The sequence below is a fragment of the Puma concolor genome, chromosome C1, assembly GCF_028749965.1.
Source record: "Puma concolor isolate L17-30 chromosome C1, mPumCon1.1.hap2, whole genome shotgun sequence".
Classification (NCBI taxonomy): Eukaryota; Metazoa; Chordata; class Mammalia; order Carnivora; family Felidae; genus Puma; species Puma concolor.
In genome coordinates, this window is record NC_141674.1 from 157,493,939 (window position 1) to 157,504,986 (window position 11,048).

Genomic DNA, 11,048 nt, shown 5'->3' on the forward strand with positions numbered 1-11,048 from the left:
GTATCTTTTTGTATACAATTCATCTCATAGTTTCTATGTCTTTTAGTTTTATGTTATGTAAATATATTGTAATTGCTATTTTATTAGTACTTAGCTTTGTCTTTTTGTCCATAATTTCAGTTTTATATATCATTTTGTTTCATTTTTATTCACTTTTGCTTTCTTAGAATAGCTGAAGGTTTTTTTTTTCCTGATGGTTTAAAAATTATGAATTCTATGTAAACTAGTACAGCCACTCTGGAAAACAGTATGGAGATTCCTCAAAAAATTAAAAATAGAACTATCCTATGATCCAGAAATTACACTACTAGACATTTACCCAATGGATACAAAAATGCTGACTTGAAGGGCCACATGCACCCAATGTTTGCAGCAGCACTATCAACAATAGCTAAATTATGGAAAGAACCCAAAAGTCCATGAATGGGAAGATGTGGTACACACACACACACACACACACACACACACACACACAATGGAATACTCCTTGGCAATGAAAAAAAAATGAAATCTTGCCATTTGCAACAATGTGGTTGGAATTAGAGGGATTTATGCTAAGCGAAATAAGTCAGAGAAAGGCAGGTATAATATGATTTCACTAATATCTGGAATTTGAGAAACACAACAGATAACATGGGGAAGGGAAGGAAAAATAAGATAAAAACAGAGAGGGAGGCAAACCATAAGAGACTCTTAAATACAGAGAACAAAATGAGGGTTGCTGGAAGGTAGGTGGGGAGGATGGGCTAAATGGGTGATGGGCATTAAGGAAGGCACTTTTTGGGATGAGCACTGGGTGTCATATGTAAGAGGTGAATCACTGGATTCTACTCCTGAAGCCAAGACTACATTGTGTAGTCTTGAATTTAACTTGAATTTAAATATAAATAAATAAATAATAAAAAATAAAAACACTCATTCTAACTTTATTATTGTAGTTGCCATAAATTTAAGAACTATACTCAGTTTATTGACCCCTATTGTTGTATTTAATATATCAATATCTTTCTTCTAATAGGAGAAACACTTTTGTAGCTGAGGGAAAGTACTGGTTGGTGATTTAATGTATGTGCGTTTTTGATCAAGATGTAAGATGTATTTTTATTGTGGCTGATAATCAAAAATGTTAATGGTCACAAATCTATTTTGTAGTCCTTTTTTTTAAAAAAAAATGTTTATTTATTTTTGACAGAGACAGAGTGCAAGCAGGGGAGGGGCAGAGAGAGACAGAGAGAGAGAGAGAGGGAAAGAGACACACATACACACACACACAGAATCTGAAGAGGCTCCAGGCTCCGAGCTGTCACACAGAGCTAAACTCACCAACTGCAAGATCATGACCTGAGCCGAAGTTGGACGCTTAACCGACTGAGCCACCCAGGCGCCCCAATTTTGTAGTCCTTTGTGAAAAAAGGTTGACGTATTTCTTTTAGGTCGTTAGTTTACTCCTCTGTCCTAGTGCATTACCAAGATCATTTTTATTCAGGTATTTATTGCAGCACACTTCCAGCAGGGAGTGGTTCTCAGAATGATTGAAGAGCATTCAGGTATAAAACTTGTAATAGGAATGTCTCAACAATCAATCTTTTATATTTCTTTAACCAAGCTCTAGATTTTCCAAGCATAATAAGTTATTTTAATCTTTGGAAATGGTTTCAAAAGAAACAAATCAAAAAAGCAACAAAGAAAAGAAAAATTACTAAAAATTAAAATGGTTTTACTTTTTATGTTTCTTTTAATTTAAAAAAATCTGAATGGATAATCTGACAGAGTAGGAAAGATATAGCCAACTTCTTCCTGTCTAATCAGTTATGGTTAATGGAAGCCATTCAGGTTAAGGAGTAGTTTTGATGAAGGAAGAATGAGAATGACTTACCACTGATATCTGAACATTATGCTTACATTGATTTCTTATTTATCAACATCATTTTAAAATCTTATCTTCATTTACATAATAGGTTATTGCATTCATTGACTTTAGGAATGGGTAACACTAATTAAAAATTGGAATAAGTAGGGGTGCCTGGGTGGCTCAGTCAATTAAACGTCTGACTTCAGCTCAGGTCATGATCTTGCGTTTGTGAGTTTGAGCCCCACATGGGGCTCTGTGCTGACAGCTCAGAACGTGGAACCTGCTTCGGATTCTGTCTCCCTCTCTGCCCCTCCCCCACTCACACTCTGTCTCTCTCAAAAAATAGATAAACATTAAATAAATTTTTTTAATTGGAATAGGTAAAGATTTTATTGATAGATAATATACCAAGTTGTTATAATTTCTGTTTTTATTGTGTATTGCCAATATCTGTTTTGATAGGTTGGTCTTCCTGTTGTACATGCTTTAAAATATTTTTATTAACATGAATTTTTCAAATTGGCTCTACAAATTAATTTCACAATACCCCCTGATATAGGTTAAATGTAAAACTTATTCACTAAATAAGGGAACTAAAGGCAAAGGGAGAGAGTCAAGTTTTCACAGAGCAGCCTTGCCTTTCTTATAGCAAATACAGACAATAAAGACTATTTTTTGCCCAATCTTAATTCAGTATTAATTGAATTAATTAACTAATTAATTCAATATAATTCTAGCAATTTTCATGAAAACCCTCAATACCACCCATTTCTTCTTACAAATTCTTTAGAGAACACAGAAAATAGAATGAATAGCAATTTTGAATCAAGAAGACTTGAGCTTAAATCTTGACTTGGTAGTTGACTGACTGTATAATTCTGGCCAAGTGATATAACAGCTCTATGATGCAAAAATATCTTTTTGCTAATTATCTTTAATTTTTAAGGTGCAAGTAACCAATTAGAATATAATATACACTTTATGAAAGTCATTTTTGTTCATTGTGTGTTACATTTCTCCTAAAGTGACACATAATTAACCATGTGTCCTCTTCTTGGTTCAGTGCTTTCTGTAAGATCCACAATAAATTAAAGATGCCAAATCTTAGATCTCAATGCAGAAAAATAAAGTGGACTTTCTCCATAAAAGCCATTTATATGAACTGTGAAATCTTAAAGACATAAGATATGTTAAAGATTCATTACATTTGAAATGAATGCATACTCACTCTTATGAACCTAGGGTAATGGCTGCTGTAATCGCTGTTGAAAACCATCAATCAACAACTTCTTTTAATTCCACTAATAAGTTGACAGTGCCATGGATCCATTCACATATACTTTCATCTTTCACCAGACTCTCACAAATATTGCATAACAATCTTGGCAGCCGCAGGTATGAGGAGTATGAGGTATGTTCCCTCAGGTATATGCACAGTCCAATCTTTCGTTTTAATTTTTTAGCAGATGTTTTTCAAATATACATTTAATACTTTTTAAGTGAGGAAGAAGTCCATCTTTATTGAGTGTTTATTGAGACTTAATGTTTGTTGAGTCTTATATGCATTATCTCATTTAATTTTGTAACAACTCAATGAGAAAGATATGTCTTATCCCCTCTTATGTAGATTAGAAACTGCATCTCAGAGTTATGTCACTTGGCCAAATTTACATGGTCAGTTAATTGCCAAGTCAAGAACTGTGCTCTCTTAAGAAGTAGTTGAAGGAAGCTATGTAGTATTATTAGGGTTATCCTGGAAATTTCTAGGACTCATTGGCCTACCATTGAGGTGACCTCAGGAATAATAGTTTCATGATTTTACTTAACACATTAGGCCCAATAAATCACAAAGTATCATGGTTGTTGAAAGTATTAACTACTCAAACAAATGCTAATAGTTTTCGTTAAAAATAACAGTTTTCCTATTGCACTGGTGACTTGGATGCTACAATAAACATCGTGCAGATCTTGATCCAGTAGTTGTACAATATGAATTTCATGGCATAATTAGTTCAATGTATTGCAACGGTAGTAATGCATTTATGATGTTAAGCACTATCTTTTGTGTTGCAAAAGTCATATTGTGTTCTTCAATTTAAAAGAGTTTCTTAGCTCTTGAAAATGACAGATTTGGCAATATTTTAATATTCACTTAGAATTTGCATGTGACTTATTTCCATTTTGAACCTCTGTCTTGTAGTCCACTTTATGCTGCTTTGATTGAAAGCAATTTTGGAAATCGCTTATATTTACTTCCATTGTGCCATTGACTCCCAAAGTGGAACATAGCTCTCAGTCCCCATGATTTTTAAGCACTTCTGGAAAGTTCAGATCTCCAGGTAACTGTGAATTAACTTTCTGACTACTACTTTCTTTCACTTTCTCTTCTTGGGTGTGGGTTTAAAAACAATGACATACAGAGAAAGACAGATACCATATGTTTTCACTCTTATGTGGATCCTGAGAAACTTAACAGAAGTCCATTGGGGAGGGGAAGAAAAAAAAAAGAGGTTAGAGAGGGAGAGAGCCAAAGCATAAGAGACTCTTAAAAACTGAGAACAAACTAAGGGTTGATGGTGGGTGGGAGGAAGTGGAGGGTGGGTGATGGGTATTGACGAGAGCATCTTTTGGGATGAGCACTGGGTGTTGTATGGAAACCAATTTGACAATAAATTTCATATTAAAAATACCTTAAATAAATAGGTAAACAAACAAACAAACATTAAAAAAAAACAATGACTTACCTGGGGAAAACAGCTTGTTGCAAAGTCTAATGTCCTCAATACTCTCAGAGAAGCAAAGGTAGGGGTGTGAGACATGAGTATGAGAAAAAGATGATGAAAAAGAAGAGGTCATGTTTTTTATATGGTGTTGAAAGAAACTTACCAGAAGAGAAGCCAGTTGCTTCAGTAACATCCGAACATTTTCCATTGTCTTCCAATACCTTAAATAATTAATATTCCAGAGCTTCCCAACTATGCTAAAAGCAATGGTGGAATAGAGTTTGTAATTAATATTGGTTCCCTGACTTTTCCTCATAAATAGGACTGCTAGTTTACCAAAGATCACAGCTGAAATGATTTTCCCAATTTCTTTCTTTCTTCCTCTTTCTTTTCCACCCATCTGAGTGAACAGATGCACAATGCTTGACTGAGGGGTGAAGTTGCTGTGGTGGTTTTCACTCTATTGTAGAGGAGTGTGTGTTTGCTTTTGATAAGTAGCATAGATACCACCTCACCACTGGGTGCTTTGTTTGCCTCTGGTTAGTGTTTCCCTGTGGGAATGAGATGGTTCTGTTTGTTAAACAACTTTCTTAACGTTTCCAGAAAAAAAAATAATTAGGAAAGAGACTCTGTGCCCTCTGGTTTAGAGATACTACAAAGAAATGGGGGAAAAAAAAAGCTTAACTACGGCTCTGAAAAAATATCTAAAAGGAAAGGAAATTCAAAGTTTTATCGAATAAAGAACTAATAAGCCCCAGAAATTAACCTTTTGGGAGCTACTCTGCTTTCAAATATGATCACACAAAAAAGACAATTGCAAACTTATGTAAGACGCAGAGCACCTTACCTGAGTAAATGAGGTATTAGTGCTTAATCACTACTGGTAAAATATAGCAATATTTAAATCTAGTTTCTCCTCCCCCCAAATGGTTGGCATTATACTTATTACAAATAAACAAACATTTATTAGATGCATTCTATTCCTAGAGTCATACTAGGTGTTGTGAAAAATATAGAAAATGCTTGAGGCATTTCCTCTGTTCATAAACACAATATGTATATGAGAGGTGGATACTAGAAGGCATTAAATTGCCAAGTCAGGTAATAGCAAGAAGTACCATAGGATTTTGGAAAATGTAAAAGACTGATACCCGATAAAGCAGCAAGGATGGTCTTTAGGGGGAAGTTAGTACAAAATGTCTTTATTCATATCATCATTCATACTCAAAGAATGAAGAATTTAAATCGTACCTGAGTTATAGTGCTTTAATGCACCAAGATGTATCTGATGGCCTCTTCAACTCTGACAATACACATTGATAATGGTGTTTACTATTTTCAGTGGCTGTTGGCTTTATTCTCCATCTTTAGTTTGAAACAGTCCCATGGATCTGATTGTGTCAAAACCAACGTGTCTGATAATAATGTTATTTCCCAATAGATACCAATAATACCACATTATATGAAGTTACAAATGTGGACTAAAACCACTACTATAATCAGAATAATTGGTGTCAATCAGAAAATATTTTTCCTTTAGAATTTGTTCTGAAGATTTAAAAGCCTATGAAATATAAACTTGATGGGTTTTCTCCTAGAAGAGTAGTCCCAGAAAATTGATATCTGATTTCCCTCCATCTTTTAGAGCATAACTCCAAAGTGAAGTTCTAGAACAAATGGAAGTTTTCTGCAGTAGTTTAAAGGGCTGCTGGAGATGTATAAATGATTCAGAATTCACATATGACCTCTATGCATTGGCATCAGTATTACTTCTGTGCCACCAATTGTTTTAAAGGACAGAATTAGTAGCCAACAAAATCTTGGAATTGTGCCTATGGCATACTCACTGAAGCTTGGTGTCAATGATATTCTACTTAAACTGGTGAACAATGGATAGAAACTGTATGTTTTGGCAAACTAGCAAATGGTAACTACAAAAAATAATAAGCAAAAATACTGAAAATTTGCTAGGTTAACTAAGGGTAATGTGGGGCTCCTAGTAAGTTTCGGAAGTAGCTGGTTCAATATAAAGTGCAGTTATCAAAGGTAGTATGGTTTTGTTTGTATAAAGACATTGTACATTTCAACAAAGCAAGGAAAGATCCATAAGCCAGAGTGTTTTGTAATAGCTGTAAATTACCTGATGCCTGAGATGGCCGTTGCAATCCATCTTTTCCATGATGATTGACCTTGGAAACCATACGAACCATTGTATCCTTGTTCTGGTAGTACTCAGTCTCAGAACATATGTAGTCATTGCTCTAAAGCTGCTGCTTTGAAGAATAAAGAATGCACACTGCTAAGTCCTACCTTCCAAAATCACTTTATTGCATGATATAGAAAAAGCATAGGCATAGTCGTGGTAGCAAATAGAAAGGGACATCGTTTGGTATTGGGATATTACTGAATGGAAGTGGCTTTTTCTAATATCACAAACTAGACATATTTAAATGCTAATTTTGGCTAATGTGAAATGATGAAATAATAGTCATTCAGTATTCTGAGTAGAATAATATAATGTACTATAAGTAGGACATCGTTCTGGATACTACTATATAAGGAAAAAGAAGTAGAGATCAAAATTTTAGTAATTTGATACTGTACTATCTGATATGGTAGATCCTAAATGTACATGGCTATTTAAATTTAATTAACTTTCTAATTTTATTTAATTTAAATGAAAATTTAATTTAATTAAAAAATTAATGAAAATTTTCATTAAATTAAATAGAATTATAAATTCCAATCTTTAATTGCATTAGCTACATTGCATGTACTCAATAGTCAAAGATAGATATTGGCTACCATATTGGACAGAGCAGAATTTTCCATCATCACCAAAAGTTCTATTGGACAGGTCATTTATTCTAGAACTAAATGATTTTTATATATGTGAAAAATATGGGGAATATAAAACAATAAAGCAAATGCAAACAGGAGACAAATATTAGTATTTAAAAGAAAAGACAAATCTCTATAAATGAAATCAAGGTTAGTTTTTCAAGCATTCATATATTTAAAAGGGTACTCAAATATTCTTCCTATCTCAGCATGTCAGAGGAATTCACAAAACTGATAAAAATGAGTCTAAATACCTCCATCATAAATTGAGTTTCTAAATTTTACATGCCATTCTTCAAAAGGGGTGACCAAAAGGTGGTTTGATGAGTTTTGGCACATCAGCCTCTTATATGGGCTGAATTGCGTTCCTCCAAAATTCATACATTGAAGCCCTAAGCTCAGTGTGATGGTATTTGGAGATCAAACTTCTGGGCAGTAATTAGATTATAAAGGTGGAGCCTTCATGATGGGATTAATGACATGGGAGACAAGAAAGTAGTATGTTCTTTCTTTTTCTTCCTTTCTTCTCCCCACCTCGCCTTTCTTCCTGTGAGGATGCAGCAAGGGGGCAGCCATCTGTAAGCCAGGAAGAAAGCTCTCACCAAGAAGCTGGCTCAGTTGGTAGAGCATGCGACCTTTAATCTTAGGGTCTTGAGTTCAAGCCCCACATTGGGTGTGGAAACTGCTTTCAAAAATAATAAATAAATAAATAAATAAATAAATAAATAAATAAATAAATAAGAGCCCAAACTGCTTGAGTTCAAGCCCCACATTGGGTGTGGAAACTGCTTTCAAAAATAATAAATAAATAAATAAATAAATAAATAAATAAATAAATAAGAGCCCAAACTGCTTGAGTTCAAGCCCCACATTGGGTGTGGAAACTGCTTTCAAAAATAATTAATAAATAAATAAATAAATAAATAAATAAATAAGAGCCCAAACTGCTGATACCTTGATCTTACACTTCCTAGCTTCTAGAATTGTGAGAAATGAATGCTTGTTGTTTAAACCAGTTTATCTGTGATATTTTATAATGGCAGTTCGAGCCAACCTCCATTTGGCTATGGGTTGATGAAGTGTGATAGTCAGGATTTCTTCTGAGACAAGCTAGATGTGATGTTGTTGCATTTCCTATCTTCAGTGCAGAGGAAGAGGGAGGGTTCTTTCTCCTTCACTTCATGCCAAGTAAGGGAGAATTCCAGAGGAACCTTGGGCATTCTTCACTTGAGTCTCCTAGAGATTGGGGGATGAGGTTATGGGTATCTGATTCATGCCTATAAAAGTGTAAAGGTCAGTGGCTGGCAGGTGGGCAAGGCAGGTCAGCTCTGAGAGCAGAGCTAAGAGCAGCACTCTAGGAATGGCCTCTCCTTCCAGAGGTTGGCAGGGCAAAAGCACATTTTTTCCATGAACCTGATGTGGATTCTACAGAAGAGAGCCAGGCTTAAGTTGTCTTGCAGTGGACAAAGGACAAAACAGGACAGAGGAAAGGCAGACTCATCAACCAGAAGAGACTTGCCCATGTCAGAGGATTGCAGCTAGAAGACCTCCAGCAACAGGAGTCTGAAATCCCTCAGAAGCATCCCAGAAGAAAAAAAAGAAACAGCATTTGGTTAACCAAATCCATAGGGTCCCAATATTAGGTTATACCTATACCAGTCAAGTGAGACCTATCTTCTTTTTGCTTCTCCTTTGTCTCCCCACTCATACCTGAGGAATCAAGAGGGAGCACTGTGAATGGGGGAGAAGTCTAAAAGAGCCAGAGGTGGGGAGTAAAGAAGTTGACTGTAGCCCCGGTTCATATGGGGGTATTGAGTCCAGGCTTCAGCCAGGAGAAAGAGAAATTTTCACCTGAATGAGTGATTACATTAAACTGGGCTAATCTTTGAAATACCAGAAACAACTATACAAAGAAGAAAGGAAGAAAGATATTATAGCGATTGACTGAAGGGGACTTAGTGAGAAAGAATTTATTTGCTTTCTGCTCATAACTTACCAGAAGCAGTTTATGCAATAAATCTGATACATATAACAAAAGTATTTCTCCCCAGTGCAGTTAAAAATTTTAAATCCTTTAAAGAGTCTTTTAAAAGTTCACATGCTATATTGTCGAGTCCAAGTTGAGGATCTCCATTCAGATTAACCGAATTATTTCCATTCAGAGTTTGTCATCATCATTTTTTGCAGCAATTAGCACCAATCTGAAGAAGTGTTATGAGTAACGTGGGAACCAACATTTTACCACGGGTTAACTTTTAATTTTTTGATCTTCTGTTTCCACATTTACAGATGGGCAATGATAGCCTCTAGAACACTATCCCTCTTCCTTAAAACAGAGAAGTTTCCTTTATTTATTTCGCTATTCCTAGTGCCAAAAATGGTGCCTGGCACATAAGAGATATTCAATAAACATTGAATGAATGTCTTTCCTGCCTACTTTATAAGAATACTGTGAAGATCAGATGAGGCGGTAGACATGACATGTTTTAAACACTACACCAAAGCCAAAGGTATATACAAAGTGTCTTTATGCAGGATGGAAGTGATTTGAAATGTCCAGATGCCATATTTCCCAGACACATTTGGTATCTAGTCATTCAACTATAATTTATTAAGTGCCTGATTAGGTTAAGTGTTTTTGTTTTGGCATGTCTATTCCAATGTGTCTTGACTGCTGCACATGCCATAAATGTAAGGATCTTAAATGATGCCAAAGAGGCAAAGAAAAAGAATTGGGGGACAAAAATGTTTTCTTAAGAATAAAATATAAGGGAATCCGGGATAACTCTCGTGCTAAAAAAGGAGGAAAGGTGCCAGAAGACCTGGTTTTTATAGGCATCTAAAAATGATGGTGACAATAATGTAATTCTAGATCAGTGGACTGGCAGACTAGCATAATATACAAGGAAGCGCAGATGCCACAGCTTCATTGATCACTGAAATGCCACCTGCTAAAATGCCAGAAGGAAGACATAATTAAAATTATGTAACCCAAGGAAGAGCCTTTTTTTTTAACTTGAAACTTTCAGAAGTGTTCTCTACAGTAATGTGTGTGCATGTGTGTGTGTGTTGTGATTTCCAAAATGATAGAGCAAAAATAGTTTGCAAGCCATATTTAGATTGAGGCAAGTCTGTAAGTCCTAGGGCTCTCATTCCCTGCTCATTTTTCTGTAGCTGACAATGAAAATACACACTCTTGTAACAGCCTTTGCCTTTTATAGCCAAAGGGGTTGTTATGAAAGATCGCAGACTAACAGCAATAGTAGAAGGCTTACATATACTACACCTGATTTCCAGCAGTAGACAGACAATGAAATTTGAAAGTATCCTGTTTAGATTCTGTGCCTTAGGGTGAGCATAGGAGAAGGAAGAGAATTCTTTTCCCGTCATTTTGAAGTCAACATTGCATTTTAACCAAATGCACACACATATGCCTGCACTTCTTTCCCCAGCTGCTCCTTCTGGTTAATTTGTTTATTTCTACAAGCTGCATCTTGCCAGTGGTTTTATCAGCCTCTCCTGCTACTATAAATCTACCCTATTACTTAATATGCTGCGGTAAATAATTTGTATTTGTGACTGTAAACAGTACTGGCAAACCGCTCTCGGTGATAAGCACTTCACAAAGTCTG